This window comes from Octopus sinensis, linkage group LG5, assembly GCF_006345805.1.
Source record: "Octopus sinensis linkage group LG5, ASM634580v1, whole genome shotgun sequence".
NCBI classification, from domain to species: Eukaryota; Metazoa; Mollusca; class Cephalopoda; order Octopoda; family Octopodidae; genus Octopus; species Octopus sinensis.
Genome location: NC_043001.1, coordinates 40165960 through 40182769, shown reverse-complemented (window position 1 = coordinate 40182769; position 16810 = coordinate 40165960). Strand labels below are relative to the sequence as shown.

General features: G+C 37.2%; 1 protein-coding gene across 4 annotated transcripts in view; it reads left to right on the top strand.

Moving 5' to 3' along the window:
- The first annotated feature begins 7200 nt into the window (after positions 1-7200).
- LOC115211595 (nucleobindin-2) overlaps positions 7201-16810 on the top strand; it is a 59465-nt gene continuing 49855 nt past the window's right edge. Inside the window, exon 1 of one of the 4 annotated variants that reach the window (XM_029780167.2) lies at positions 7201-7471. The gene's annotated coding sequence lies outside the window, so the exon portion shown is untranslated. The remainder of the gene's footprint in view (positions 7472-16810) is intronic. The other 3 variants (XM_036503338.1, XM_029780166.2, XM_036503339.1) reach the window with 3 other exon arrangements.

Below are 16810 nucleotides of genomic sequence, written 5' to 3'. Positions count from 1 at the left end.
TTTCTCACAAATTTAAATATTCATTGCATTCACTGCTTCCAATTCACAAATTTAAATATTCATTGTTTTCACTGTGGAGTATTCCATTCTTATTTGCAAAGTCTCTCACTTTCTCTTTTAAGTTTTCATTTCCTATTTGGAAAACTGACAGTTTATTCTATTAATGTATACGTAATTTATTATTTATTATTCTCTTAATGCATATGTAATTTATTATTTATTGTATGAAAATTTTTTAAATACCCTATAATTTTTTAACATAGAATAGCTGTGAGAAGAGCCTAGAAAGTTGGGTAATTACTATTAGAAGACGAGGAGAAAAAAGTTACCAACAAGTACTTGAAACTTGCACCTTATTCACAGTTTCCAAACACTCGGTATCACTAAGCCAAACTATGCATAAACAAGTTGCAAGAGCAACTTCAACAGTGATACACTCGTACGCACACATAGATACACATACATGCAAATGAAAGGCAATGAATGTGTGTGTGTGTTTGCTGTTCACTGACAAAACTTCGTGCTGCATTGCTTTTGCGAAGTTTTGTCAGTGAACAAGTCATGGTTTCAAAGTGAAGAAAATATTTTAACACAAAGGAAATTTTAATGTTGAAGTGAAACGAGTACTACTTAAATACAGATGTTACATACAAAACATTTTAAATGTACGCTGTGTAGACGTGTAATGACATCCTAACTCTAACTAACCCTAAAACCAGCCCTAACTTTAACCCTAAAAACTAACCCTAAAATTAACCCACACTTCATATCGTTATGTAGATGCATCAGGACCTCTCTATTTAAGTGGTGCCATGAAACTGACAGTTTCTGTGTGTTCTTGAATGGCTAACAAACATCTATGCTGCAATTGTTTTTGTTTCAGCACACAATCTCAGACCAAGTCACTTGCTATGCAAGTACATCTCCGTAATTTTCTAAAATCACAGTGGATAAATGCCAACAATGACCTTCTCAGGCTCTCCAATATTTCAATTTCTAAACAGAAACAATCAGGGTCAGGGAGTGGGGTTGCAAAAAATTCATAATTTCTCAAATTTTCTTTTTTATAGCACATAAATGTATTTATGGGGGAAAATATTGAAAAACACCAATACATGTGAGAGTGATAAAGAAACAAGGAGGGTTGTTATTGGATATGCTAGAAATAACAACCAAATCGCTCACTTTTCCCTGTGAAAATATTAACAATTAAAAAAATTTTTTTTACCGAAAATGTTCTTCCCATGGTTTTGAAGTGGGAAAAAATTGGCCAAAATAGGTTCGGAATGGGATGATGAGGGAGGAGGTGTAAAAAAGTGTTTACAAAACTTTTTTCATTCAAAGATGCCCTCCTCCTCCACCATCATTTCAAAGGCTGTGGTTTTAAAAAAATAAGGAAATTCCCTGAAAACATTTTCCCTACAAATTTCTTTATAATCATAATCTATACCATTTGAAAGAGATTTGTATAAATTTTCATTAAAAGATATCCATCTTCCTGAAAGTTATGAGGGAAAAAAGTCAGATTGTGCAAATTTTCCAAAACTCCTTTCTCCACCCTCTCAGAAAAATTCTTTCTCATAAATCCCTATATACTAAGAAAATTTTGTTAAAAAGTATCCATTTTTCTGGCTGTCATGAGGCAACATCTGTAGTAATGCTCTTTTATATATACGATTTTTTCATTTCATGTTTATTTTATTCATTGTTTGCAATGTTCTCTCTCCCCACTCTCTCTCTCATACATACACACTGCAAAGCTTACAGAAGGGCTGCTGAACTGAAATCTCTATGTTGCTTTGAGAGGAAGGTAAAAATTGACAAACTGTTTCTCCCGGTGTTGTTGGACAACTGTGATGTTTGTTTAAAAAAGAGAGATTATGACTGTGATAAAATAAGGAAAGCAGTTCTTACTAAGCAAGTGAGCATTATTATACAAAGAAATAATTAGATGTAAGATATAAAAATTATTAGAATTGGGAATCAAATGCTAGAGGAGCTAGCAAAAAACCGCCTGGAGGGTGGTCTGAGTATTAGCTAATACTTTGCATGTTCCACGTCCTTGTATTGTTGTTTTTTTCTTGTTGTGTTTGTTCTTCATTTTTTAAAATTTACTATATATATATACACACATACAAACATGTATATAAATACATAGTGAAACTAATAGAAATGAAACTAATATATATATATATATATATATATATATATATACACACACACACATAGTGAAAGTATTAATAGTGAAATTATTAAAACTGAAAGTATTATCTCACATTACAATAGAGATAGTTAGTTAATTTGGCTCAAAAGCAAATAGCAAGGCCATGTAGGGGGACATGGAGTTAAGTACAGGGTGGTGTTCATGTAAAGAGTTCAGGCCACTTGAGGTCCAGGGAGGCTTTGAACAAAGCGGTCGTCGGCATCTTCACCATCTCGTCTGGCAGCTTGTTCCACGGATCCGCAACCCGGACGGAGAAAGCTCCTCTCCTTCGATTGAGATGAAATCGTCGCAGGTAGAGCTTTTCGGAATGACCCCGCAGCCGACGCTCCGGAGCAGGAGTGAAGAACAGCTCTTTCGAGAGGTTGCACTTCCCGCTTATGATGTTGTGGGCGAGAATGAGATCACCACGGCGGCGGCATTTTTCAAGAGAATAAAGGTCGAGCGTCCTCAGCCTTTCTTCGTAGGACAAATTTTTGAGACCATGAACCATGCGGGTAGCCAGCCTCTGGACTCTTTCGAGATGCTGTATGTCTTTGAGGAGATAAGGAGAAGAGGCTTGAATCCCATACTCCAATATGGGTCTCACCAGCGTGACATAGAGTGGCAGGAATATGGCTGCTGTGAGCATTCCGAATGACCGTCGAATCAAAAACAGAATTCCGCGCGCTTTGTTGGCAGCATGGACGCACTGGGCCGAAGGCGAAAAGGAGGAATCCACCAAGATACCCGACATGTACTACTGCAATAGTGTAAGAGATAAGAGATTGCTCTAGGCTTGCATTAGGCAAGAAGTTGAACATTTTTTGGCCCATGACACTGCATTGACCGTAAGGCATGTGTAAAATTTGAATGATATCAGTTGGGTAGTTCTTGAGTTTTAATGATGCACACATACAGACACACAGACAGACACACATTCTCAATTTTATATACATAAATAGTTTAAAAAGAGCATTAATGGCATCAAGTTCACCATTACCAGAGAGCCTGCAATGATCTTAGGCACTGTCCCTTTCTCCAGACTGAGCAAGTAAACAATTTCAACAATTTGTGAAGAAAAACACCTTCACTTCCAATTTTACTTTCATGGGACAGCAGACAGAAAGACAGCGAGGAAGGCATTCCAATTTCTTTTTATCTTTTGCTATCTTTTTATACTTCTGCAACTTTTTTTTGGGTCTATAATTGAAGATTTAAAGTAACAAGACAACAAACAAGACAATACAGGATAAGACAGGAAATAAGAAACAGTGTATGATGAAACCAGCTGATTAAGAGGTGTAAACATGACTGAATATAAATAAGCAGGATACCTACATTATCAAAAAGTAAGTCAACAGGTGTGTAAAGGGAGCATGGATGATGAGTGGCAATAAGGAGAGGGAGTGTACCAAATAAACATGAACAAAGAAAAAAATATTAGGAGAAATGCAATGAAGCATGACATGACTACATAAATAAAGAACAGCTGCTTAAGTCAAAAAATATTTTAACAAGAAGACAACAGCAGGTAATTTGGTACTCCTGTGATATCACATCAGAGTCAACAAATTGCTTTCCATAGCCTCATTATCATAAAATCTTTATTATAATAAAACATACAATGAAGATATCAATTTCATCATCATCATTAAATTCGTGGTTGTCATCATCATCATCTTGGTTGTCATCCATCACTATTATAATTTCGCATCCGTTTTCCAATCTAGCATGGATTGGCTGCTTTGACAGGAATCAACAAGCCAGTGAAGTGTCATCCTCCAATATCTACCTTAGCATGATTTCTATGGTTGGATATCCTTTCTAACACCAATCATTTCCCCCTTTCTTTTCTATTACCCACTCCTATTTTATTTTTCTTCACATACCACATTACCCACCCATGTATAACATAGAATAGAATTGCATCTCTTCCTACTCAATCCTCACTGCAACTTTACCATCCTCTAACACTTGCTAACTCACTGATACTATTTTTCATTTTCTGTCCTATTACTTTCTTTCCTAATACTGTTTCTGTTAGCCTTTCCTCTACCACCCTCTTCAACAATAATCCCATATAACTCCAATATGAATTGCCTTTTACCCTAACATAGAAGACAGATGGATCTACCCAATCACTAGGTCCACTTTCCCCTCTTCTCTATCCTATCCCAATTCTGTTCCCTCTGTTATTCTTTCCATTAATATCTTCTCACAATAAAATTGTTTTATTCATCATGAATGCTTTCTTTTGCATTACAAACTGAAAGGTACCATAATAGTGCCCAGAACACAGGGTTTACAAGGGCTCTTTTGTCATGTTGACAGCAAGGCAACCTCTATAGTGCTGGTGCCATGAAAAAAAAAGCATTCAGTTGGTATTAGGAAGGGCATCTAGCCATAGACAACATGCCAAAAATGAGACACTGGGGCAAGATGTGGTCATCTGAACTGCTAAATCCTGTCAAACTACCCTACCCTCGTTCCAGGAATATCTCATTTAATACTTTCACGATTTCCTCTGCAGTCCCCGTCTTCATCTCCCTCCATATGGCTAACTGCCCTGGTCCGCAGTCAACCATTGAGAGGTATGTCCCCTGCCGGTAGTGTGTTATGTCCACCGCCAGTCGTTTCCAGTCATGGTCCACTGGAATACTTCCCACCTCATGTACGCCCGGAGCAGGGTCGATGGACTGGCACCTGTCACAGCTGCTAACCACTCTCTGCACGCTCTGTCTTGTTATGTCAGAGTCAACTTTCCTGGCTAGGAACAACGTCCTGTCCACCCCCATGTGATGCATGGTATGCAATCTCCTCAACTCCGAGTCACTCAGACGGCATACTGCAGCCACAGCCTGCTCCGCATCCTCTGGCACCTGCAATCAGGCTCGCTTTACCCTGGTCAGGATGTCTGCCCTGTTCTTCTCAGAAGGCACAAAGATCACACTCAGCTTCAGATTGAACTCAGTGGTTTGTTCACGCAGTATCCCCAATCGATGCTTTACCAGCATCTCTGCGGCCCCCTTTGGTTCACACCCTCTGCTCATTGGTGATGACTGCTGTCACCCAGCAAAGTACAGTGGCTGAATCAGTCCTGATTTCTATGATGTGCAACCCCCACTTTAAGGCTAGGTTCACTCCCTTCAACACGGCATCCAACTCCGCCACATTGATATGATTGCAGTCATCTATCTTCCTGAGCCAGGTTGCATCTTCCACCATGACACCTCCAACTTCCAAGACAACCCCTATTATGATGCTACTGGCGTCACACCATACAATCCTGCTCTTTGATTTGGGAACATACCAACTGCCCCTCGCAGGATCCTCTGCTTTTACTCTGACCAAGACTTCCTGTATCATGTCGGTTGTCTTCTCCCCCACTCTATCGTTCCACTTCACTCCTTCGGCTTGTCTCTTGATGAAGCTACATGCTGTCCGGAGCCATCCTGCAATTGGGTAGTGTCCCACCAGCTTCCCACACACTGAGAATAGTTCCCGTCTACTCATGCTGGCGCCCAGTTCGGGGATCTTGTTCCCTCACCGGAACACCAACGCGCCAGCCTTGTCTCTCCATAGCTTGAGGCCCAAGTGCAGCAACTCCCTCCATTGCCTCTGGTGGCTTTGCTGTCAGTCCAAAACTCTTTAGGTGGCCTATGACCTCCATTGCTGGCATTACGGTTTCATCCACCAGAATGTCATCAATGTACGAAATCGTGGCCTTTTTTACTCTGTCCACCTTTCCCAGGATGGCCTTTAGAATTGTTGCCATAATCTTTGGTGCTGAATTCAGCCCAAATCCCAACCGGACAACAGTAGGCAAGAAGATGAAGACAGCATCAGTAGACAAGATGATGAAGCCAGCCGCAACATGCCAGGAACTCAGGCCAGTCCTGGGGTTGCATGGCGACCACAGAGGGAGCGGTACCCTCCTCCCTGGTTGGCTGATTATGAAACCAGTTAAGGTGTGAGTTTGGGAGCGAGGAGTTAGTGGGAAAGTCAGTTGAGTGATCTGTAGATCAGGGGGGGGCGTGTGGTGTTAGTACTGTTATGGGCTGTGATGGAGCTATGTAGTGTTGGTGGAGGGGATTGCAGATGAGGTGGACAGAAGTAGGGCCTGCAGGGGCCTGTGACACAGGCACAGAGCATGCATGGGCAGGAAGCATATGTGGTCAGTTCGAGCAGAGACGGCAGCGAGACAAGACATGTTCAATTCATGAGAGTGACCGCTGCAGTCCCTACTTCCGTCCACCTCATCTGCAATCCTCTCCACCAACACCACATAGCTCCATCACAGCCCATAACACCACTAACACCACAGGTATCAAAGTGTTAGGCCAGGTTTTAGAAGTTATAGAAAGGGTTTTTGCAAAACTAATTAGGGACAGGATTATGAGGTCTGATCAATAAGTATCTGGACCTGTGACATAAAAACAAAACTACAATATGTACCAATTTGGTATTTAATCTCCTTCTAAGTAGTTCCATTCGGAAGCCACACACTTAATCCAGTGCTGTTTCCATTAATGGAAGCATTCCTGGAACTTGTTTTCTAGGATAATCAGCTGCCACGATCTCTTTAGAGCAAAAATTTAAATTGTGGGGAGGGGTTAAATTTAATTCTTTTTTGCATGTTTGTAATCTCCGACATCTAAAACATAGGAATCCGAAAATTTCTTTTCAAAAAAATGCATTTTTCAAGGAGAGGTGCGAAACTGCATTAGTCCCTCTATCTATCTATCTATCTATCTACCTATCTCATCTATCTATCTATCTATCTATCTATCTATCTATCTACCTACCCATCTATCTATCTATCTACCTCTTAGACCGTGCTTCTTCTTCGGATTTGTTTTCTACAAACGATATATATATATATATATATATATATATATATATATATGTACAGCACAGATACAAACAAATATATATGTGTGTGTGTGTATATATGTTTAATTTGGTTCCATGTTTTCGCGTATGCGCGTGTAAGTGAATTTAATTTCATCCTGCTTTTCGTATATACCCCCACACCATTGTGTAGTTACTTAGCAAAAAAAAAAAATCTATTAAAATACGAGTAATGTAATAAATGTATCCTAGGTATGTTATTTATATAAAAATATGAACTTCATCAGCTGGGAATGATGTCAGCCAATCAGAAAAGGCGTAGTGTCAGTTTTTCGTCTGCGAAGTAGAGGTAACATCAAAGAAGTTCCACGCGGCAGTTTGTCATTTATCTTCAAACAGGAGCTCCCATTTGTGAAGGTTAGTTTGTACATTTTTAAAAAATTATACTTTTGAAGAATTTTTTCATTACTTTTTAAAAAATTAACAAACGTTTACAGTAATTATCGAATTCTCAACTAATATTATTCAAGCCGAATCCGTTTTATGTTTTCTTGTTTATCGGATCACGCCTCCTGTATCCTGCTGGTCACTTTAAATTGTAAATATAAATGGTTCCATTTCTCTTTTTTTTTGGCATCTGAAATTATGTTAGGCATAAATCACATGTGAGACATTGTCAAATTCCAGAGATATAATTTGGGACTTAAGCTATCCGTTTACCGTGTCGAATATATTTTTCTTTATTGTAACAACATCGTTCATGTTTACAATGTTAGCAACTGGATAACGATTTCAATAAAAAACAAAGCAAAAACTAGGAAAGGATGACCTCTCGTACTTATTCTGGTTTTCTTCCCTCTGAAAACAGCAACAACAAAAAACGAATGTTTTTTTAAACATTTTATGAATGTTTAATTACGTTTTAGAAAATGTCTTACGAAATTTTGTTATAATCCCCCCAAATCTTCCTGCTGTCTTCAATTCACTGTAAAGAGGACCACAGAAAATATTTAGGTTGGAAAATTAGATAACGATTTGTTTATCCTATTTTATTCCATTTTAATATCCTTTTCCTGTGTATTATTTTCATAACATATGGCAAAACTGTAATATCTGGCTTTGTTTCTGTTAAACGATTGCTTTCTCAAAATAAATTTATTACAGTCTAAAATCGTGCTCCTTCAATATAGGTTCATTTCATATAAAGTCTCTCTCCTTTTGTTTTTTTAAATTTAAAAAGATGACCAAGTTGTTAATAATTTGAATAATTTTAAAGGAGTTAGAATTTTATATTTATTTGAACTTTCACTTTTGTCATTTCGAAATATTTATTACTGCAAGACACAGTAACAGATCCTTTGAGTAATTCTATATTATTATTATTTTTTTGGATTTTATATGAAAGAGACAAAATTAGCATTTGAATGTGTTTGGAAAATTTACTCTGGTAGTAAAAGGTGCAGTTAAAGTTTGAAAATTTTCTTTGCTTGATTAAAATAAATTACAAAGAAAACGAAGCAAACATTAAAAAGCGATTAATTCCATGTTTACCTTTTAGATACAATAACATCGTCTAAGGTTCGAGACTACTAACCACAATATCAACATTTCAAATTTGTGATAAACCTATAAAGTGCAGCTCACCGTTGTCTGCTTTGTTGAAAACAGGTGTCAGTTCTGAAAGGAGCGGCGCCCACTTGTTAATTTATATTCAGATATCTAACTTAAAAACACGAAGTGGTGAACTTACTATAGGGCTCTGTCACTACCACTGCAATATTTAGCTTGGTGAGCTGCGGAGATAGCAAAATATTTCGATAATGAACTGGTAGATACTTCGGTTGCACTGTCAATCAAACTAATCAGAGTATCTACAGTGTTGTCTGGTTTAATTTTTTTGGAAAAGAGAGAAAAGGAAATCTTTCCGAATTCTTATTTCTGTATTTAGTTCTCAATATAATAAAGAATGACTGCTTTATGTATACATTATTATTGAAGGGCAAAATGACCTGGCATTTTTGTAAAAGTTATTTTTCTTTCTTCCAATTTTATACTTTAACCCTTTAGCATTCAGATTACCCTGTCAAATGTAATTCTTAATTATTTCCATGGCTTGAATTAAATTAGGCCTTATCTCATAGCCTTCAGATTTTGATGATGTGATTGTTTAATTTTAGAATGACATTGTAGGGTAGCTGTGAAAGGCCAAATCTGACTAGTTTGAATATAAAAGAAGTAGAATATTTGGGCTGGATATAGCCAGTTTAAATGCTAAAGGGTTAATGGTTGATTCTGTAAAACAAATTGTAGGCATTAATAAGATACTACAGAAATCCAGTCTTGTATTGTACAGAAAATGTTTTAAAAGCTAGGTATTGGTAAATGATGCATTCTCTAAGTTTGTATCACCTCTCACATATGAATTTCAAAGTTCCTATAAACTGAAATAGCTGAAATGTTACTATATGACCCTGATATTATATGATTGAGTAAAAAGTCATATGCTTAATTAGACTAAAATTCATTGTCTTAAATCCCAAAGAAATTGTAGTGAAACCACCATATATAAAGGAGTTGGTGACAGAAATGTCTCCTTTTAAACTTTGTATGATTGCCCCTACAGAAGAATATAGCCAAATACATGGTATAAAGAATAAATGCCAAAAGGAATAAGAAAGATGACACAACCGTTCTACTGTCTGAGTGAAAGACTTTTATTTACAGGCGTGTACAATAATAGTGTGTGTATGGGTGCTAGCAGAGTGGAGAGTTTGAGTGCGTGCGACAAGTGTTTGTGTTTGTGTGAACGTTACAAGAGTGAACATAAGTGTATGCATGTGAGACAGAATACAATACAGAGCATAGAATAAGTCTCTCAGGATATTTATGACAAGATGGAGTTAATTTACCAGTTTGTAATAAGGTTACACAATAGTTGTAGTCCTGTACAAGAAGTTGAGGTCATGAGGCAGAACCGGTTACTACACATGTTGTGTAGAGGTTGTGGCTATTATGTCATGCTGGGTTACTTGATACAGAAATTCTTGCAGGTAGTTTTGGACTGTTAACCTTGGTGAAGTAGTCACAGACAGTGGGTGAATGTTGTGTAGGTATCGTTGAAGTCGACGGTGGAGAACAGTCCTGAGTTGCTGCATGTTGTCTGTCGCTGGAACTGGAACTGGCTGAGTTGCTCTGTGGTCAGAGGTTAGTCCTGAGAAGGACTAGAACCAAAGACCAAGATATTGTGAATGCTGGGGCCTTTTATAACATGCTAGAGGCTCCAGAAGAAAATCCAAAAGAGCGTGTTACGTGATCTTATTGGAAGGTTCTGACTGGTTGGTTTCTACATTGGCACAAAATAAATCAAGAGACAAACTACGCCAATGCCAACCAATCAGAGCAGTGGACACAACAGCAGCCAAAAGTTAACTGTTATCTGCTACGACATTATTTCTAATATATCCCTCAAACAGTGAGGATATCACCAAGCCACACTACAAAATGTTTCAATGTCTCTGACAAGCATTCTAGTTTTTGCAATATCAATGCTCAATGATACATTTTTCATTGCTTGTATCATCAGTATGACTTACATCAACACTTCTCTGAGTGGATTTGGCCCTAAAATCAAATTAATGTTGATGACTCTGAATCTTCAAAAGAAAAGTGTGCATATAAATACTTGAAATAATCACATGTAATCAAGTTTACCTATTTTTGAAAATTTCAAATCTTCCTTTTATTTTAATTCTATTTCTGATGCAGTTAAGTGTAAAGGTAATTTGAATTGGAAAGGATTAGGAAATATAGGGTTAGTGTCCAGGGAATATATTGAAGTGCTTTGTGGTCAGTCAGTAAAGAAAAAAAAATCATGCAGATATATTTTGTTTTCTTAATAGTTTGGTCTGGAGGAAGACACTGTGCTCATGGTCTTGGTCTGTTCTCTAAGGTTGATGAGATCAGTGTAGTTATTGAACAAGTGTAAGTTGCTGGTTTGAGGAAAACATGAGTAAGATGGGAATTCCAGAGGAATGATCTTGAAAGGAAGCTTAGGAGGGGTAGTGGAGATAATATGGGTGATGATCAGGTAAGTCCAAGGTGCAGTTAGGGAGTTGGGAAAGAGATGCAAGGGATGTTTGTTAAAGATTTCCCCTGACCATCTTCTGGTTGTTGCAGGAACCAGAACTTGTACAGGTATAATCATACATGTCTCTACATGTCAGATTGTAAATTGCAACTTTCCACTAGTATTCGTTTGTCTTTTACGGCTGCTGAAGTGGACTAAGGTATTACAATGGAGGCAGTTGAATGCAGATCAGCGATCAGGTTCTTATACTTGAAAGGTTGTACACCAAAAGAGACTTTCAATGGGATGAAGCTAGTTTATGGTGACAATGCACCATCATATGACATAGTCAAGCTCTGGCATTGCCAGTTCAAATGTGGTTAGACATCAGTGGAAACTGCACCTATACCTGGACAACCACATTCCGCCATTGATGACAGCACTATCCATAAAGTGAATTTCACCATTTTGGAGTATATACAAAAACTAAAATCAACCAAAAAACTTTCAAAGAAGGTGATGTTAGCAATAAGATAGTTATATCACACCCAGTGTGCACATATCCAAATCTCACAAACTAAGCAGCAAAAAAGGTTAGTGAGATTTGTGAAACTGGTGTCTTGATTTTAGATATAATCAATATTTGCTTTGGAATTGCTGCATCCAACCAAGAGAATTGCTTTCAAATGTTCATCAGTCAACCTCATTCGATGTGCTGACTTCACATACATCGTTTTTGAAAATGTTTGCTCACAGACCTAAGTTGTTCTAAACACTGATGCCATACCAGAAGCAAATGAACTCTCATTACAGGTATAGTGCAGCAGAGGACTGGATGAACTGACCTTGCAGGCTGAATCCAGCCTATGGACTGTAGTTTGGTGACTCCTGGTGTACATGGTGGTGAGCCTGGTAGAAGAGAAAATTTTGGAGGAGCATTACCTGTGTGTGGAGTTGGATGTAAAAAGGGCAACAAATATGGTAGTTTTGTTGAAAGGAGTATTGCTTACAGAGCTACTGGTTGAGAAGTGGAAGGAAAAAAGTTGGTATAAATCATTTTGTCAATGGTCCAAAAGGATTGCCTGCAGTTTAGCTGAAAAAAAAAACTGTTGATAAACTAAAAAAAAAAACCCAAAAAACTACCAGTGCTAACCATTAATAATAGAAATATATATCAAATATAAACAGAAAGAAACAGCAAAACAAAATAGACATTCATTGTCATGCTCTGTATTACTGTATTCATAATGATTAACTTATGAAGCTATATATGTTAGGTTTCATAACCTTGTAGTTTTTAAAAATTTTTACTATCATTGTAGAGGCCAGTGGATTAATGTCCCATTGTTTTCTTCAGGTTCATAAGAATGTGATTTCAGCTTTAATAAAAAACCCTCATACTTTATTCAATGTGCCTGTTACTTTCAAAAAAGAAATATATTTTTAAAGTGCCACTGAAAAATATCTTTAGCATAAATTGAAGTTTTCAAAGATTAGAAGTGAAAATTGAAACAGGGAAAGGAATTGATAAATTAAACCAAACTAGTTCCTAATGGTTTGGATATGATTGCTTTTCTTTCCATAAATGTTTGGTGTAATTGAGCTTTAGTGAAAACTAAGATCATACTCTGTATTCAGCATGTTTCTAAATTTTTCCCATTGTATATATGAAAAGAGTGCTTGCTTGCATCAAAAGCATGTCTCCATGCATAGTTCAGTTTGAACACACAAATTTATAAATTCTGCTTGGCAAATTATTTTTAGAGAAACCTGTTAAAATGCCCTAAAAGTTATCCTCTTCAGTGGTCCTTCAGGAAAAATTGCAAATATTGATGATAAAGTTGATGATAATAATAATCCTTTCTATTATAAGCACAAATTTGGGGGAGTGGGATAGTCGATTACATTGACCCCAGTACACTATTGACCCCAAAAGTATGAAAAGTAAAGTCGACCTTGGTGGAATTTGAACTCAGAACATAGCAGCAGACGAAACACTAAGCATTTTGCCTGGTGTGCTAATGATTCTGCCAGCTTGCCACCTTAATAATAATAATAATAATAATAATAATAATAATGCTTTCTATTATAGCACAAGGCCTGAAATTTTGATAGATAGTGACTAATTGATTATATTGATTCAGTGCTGAACTGATACTTATTCTATTTACTCCCATTAGGATGAAAGGCTAAGTCAACCTAAGTGCCATTTGAACACAAAGCTGGAAGAATTGTCATGAAACTTTTTGTCTGGCATGCTTGTGAATTTACCACCATACTACCACTACTACTAATAATAACGTTTCTAGCATAGGTACGTGGCTGCAGATTGTTGGAGAGAGGAACAGCAAATTAAGTTGACTCCAGAACTAGGCTGGTACTTTATTTTGTCAACCCTGAAAGAATGAAAGCCAAAATTAACTTTGATAGGATTTAGACACAGTATATAGAGTTGAAGAAAATTCTGCACCGCATTTTCTCTGACACATTAACACTTCTCGTACACCATTGCCTCTAAGTGATGTTGATGATTATAATAATAGTTTCTGATGCGAGGCTAACAATTTTGAGGGAAGGGGATAAGTTGATACCTTGAACCCCAATACTTGACTGGTACTTCATTTTATTTTTGGAATCTCAATGAAGTATTTTATATATCCTGAATATATACATTGGCCCCAAAAAGGGTGGAAGGCAAGGTTGACCTTGATGAAATCTGAACTCAGAATATAGAGCATCAAAACACATATAAGGAATTTTTTTTCCAATGTTCTAACAGTTCTGCCAGGTCATCACTCACACACACATACATGTAAAAATTTCTATATACTACTATACATTTTGTAAAGTACTATAGCCAGCAGAGAAATGTATAATAGCACCACAAGATATTCATCCAGTACTCTCTGTAAAGTTGCTATGTTAGGAAGAGCATTCAGTTATAGAAACCATGTCAAAGCTGAGAGAAAGTTAAGTGTTGCTGCTGTTGCTGATAATGACAGAAATAAGATAATCATGATTTCATTAGCAGATGTTTTCAAAGTCTCTGCTGAAGCAGTTAGTGCAGGATTGGTTTGAGCTGTCTGGGATGCATGTTGATGATGCAGGGATGCATTGTTTTAGAGAGGAATGAAAGGTGGGATAATCTGTGCAGTAATGAGCATTGTTAGAGGTGATTGCAAGATGTACAGGAGGAAGGTAAACCAAGCCTTATGGCACACCAAAGTTGATAGGGAGGGTGAAAGAGTTCGATCAATACAAATTGTGAAGGTGTAATCTGACAAGAAGCTGACCCAAGAGACAACCCACAAGCAAGCTGTTTTACCAGGAAACTAGTGTGTTAGACATAGTCAAATACTTACTGATGTCTAGTGCAAGAACACTTTCACTAAATTTTTTGAAGATGAGGACCCACTGATGTGTGTCATAAGAGAGTAAGCTTTCAGTAGATTGGGCTTTGTGATAGTTGTACAAATGGTCACCAAAGAAGGAAAAATTTCAGATGTTGAAGGTTGTTGTTAATAGCTGCCTGTCATTTTTGTGGATAGTTGAAAGTCAGAATGGCTGGATGATAGCTAACCAAATCATAGAAGTTGTCCTTTTTGGCAATGGAATACATTGTAGCAGCTTTCTAAAAATTAGGAAGTTGTGGAAGAGGAAAACCCAGGAAGACATGGGACAAAGTATTGAAGGCTGATCTGGAAACATTGGACTTGACGAAAGAGATGACAGAAGACTGAGATATGTGGCATATTGCTGTACTTGAAAAGACTTCCCCCACCACAACAGAATTGAGGTCCTAAAATCAAGGTGTCACATAAAAAAAGCAGTGGTGTGGGTGCTGGTGCCACTTAAAAAAAAAACACTGGTAATGGTAGCACATGAAAAGCACCCAGTCTCTTGTAGAGTGATTGGTGTTAAGAAGGGCATCCAGCTGTAGAAACCAAGCCAAAGCAGACTATGGAATCTGGTGTGGGCCCTGGCCTTGCCAGTTCCTGTCAAGCCCTTCAACCCATGTCACCATGGAAAATGGATTTTAAATGTTGATGATGATGATTTCTGTCGAGGGATTTGAAGAGTTTAGTGAGTGTAGGGGATATCTCTATGGCACATTAAGTGAGAGTGATAGAAAGGAAATATCAAGGCTGATGGCCTTTTTGGTTTTAAATGAACAAAGGTGATATCATAATGTATAAGTGTATGTAGTGGTAAACCTGTTATAATGGAAAGGGTTAGTTGGGATAGTTTTGGAAGAAAATTTACCTTGTATGTGAGGTCTGATGCAAAGTGGACAGTAAATATGGAGGCATTCTCTGTGGGAGTATTGCTTACAGAATTACCAAAGTTGAAAAGTAGAGAAGAGGAGGATTCTTTGCAACTGGTAGATTCTTTTGGCAAGAGGCCAAAAAGATTGACTGTAATTTGAGAGAATGTTTCTTAGTTACATCACTAGAAAATGGTATGTCATTTCATGACCTGGCAGGAAGTCGAAGACAATTTTGTCTTTGATTAAAACTTTCTTGCTTAATTTCAAATTTTGGTTCAACAGTTAGAAACCTCTGTAATTGCCATCCATTGCATCTATGGTATCACGATACAGCTGGCAATGAAGTTGCTAAACTAGTTACTTGAAATAGCACTTTCCAATATTATCTGATTAACTGTGTAAGAAGCATATGTCCCTACAAACAGTAACTTTATCTCTGATGGTCTTGCTACTGCATTGAGTTGTTTTGCTTTAAACTATTGTAAATTTTGATCATATTATGTACCAAAGAGTAACCCTCTCTAAATAAACAGTACAAGGTGATTCCTTGTTATTTGTTTATATTATATTCATTATTCCAGTTTCAAAATTTACAAAAGCACTTACTACTAGTATTCATGTTGAATATGTAGATTGGGTTGTTGACTCAAAGTGCTTGTCACATAATCAAAGTCAAAGAAAAACTGATTTACTTCTCTGTATGAAATGATTTCATTGAGCTAGTTTAGAGTGTGAAAACCCATTCTGTGAGTGTGGGCCTGCTTTTGTGTGCATGTGAGAAATGAGGTAGAGTGAGTTAAACCTGAAGGAAGTTAGAACATTTTCCATTTCTTTGTATTAGGATTTGCTTTACAAAAGTTGATTTAAGGTGTGTAATTGTAATTTGCTAGATGAGATGTGTTGGTGTGGATTAATTTTGATTGTAGCATAGCAACATGTTCACTGGTTCATATAAGCTTTGTATTATTGTAAGGTATGATATTTCCTATAGACAGCTGTTTATTTGGTTGTTTCTGTTAGTTGTATGGTCAACAGTCAAATCTAATTCTGGCAACTCACTAACATTAAACTTAGGAAAACAACAAATAAAGCAAATACATTAGTCCAAGGCTTCTCCATTACAGGTTCTGCACCAATTTTTCCATCGAATGATGGCCTTACACCTCCTTTAATCTGGATAAGTTATGAGGGGAACTTGAAATTCCTATGGCCACCAATGAAGATCACTGCAACCATGTAAAGTACTGCATGGACTGTGTGTTTACATATGATTGAGTTTTCTAGCAGCTGATCTCCCCTGAATTCATCCTTGAACGATTGACTTGTACAGTATCATTGTTATGAGTTTGTTCTTTTGGTTCCCTTTTATATCTCTAATCGATAGGTAGTTGAACAGTTGGGGACTTCTAAATTCGCTCCAATG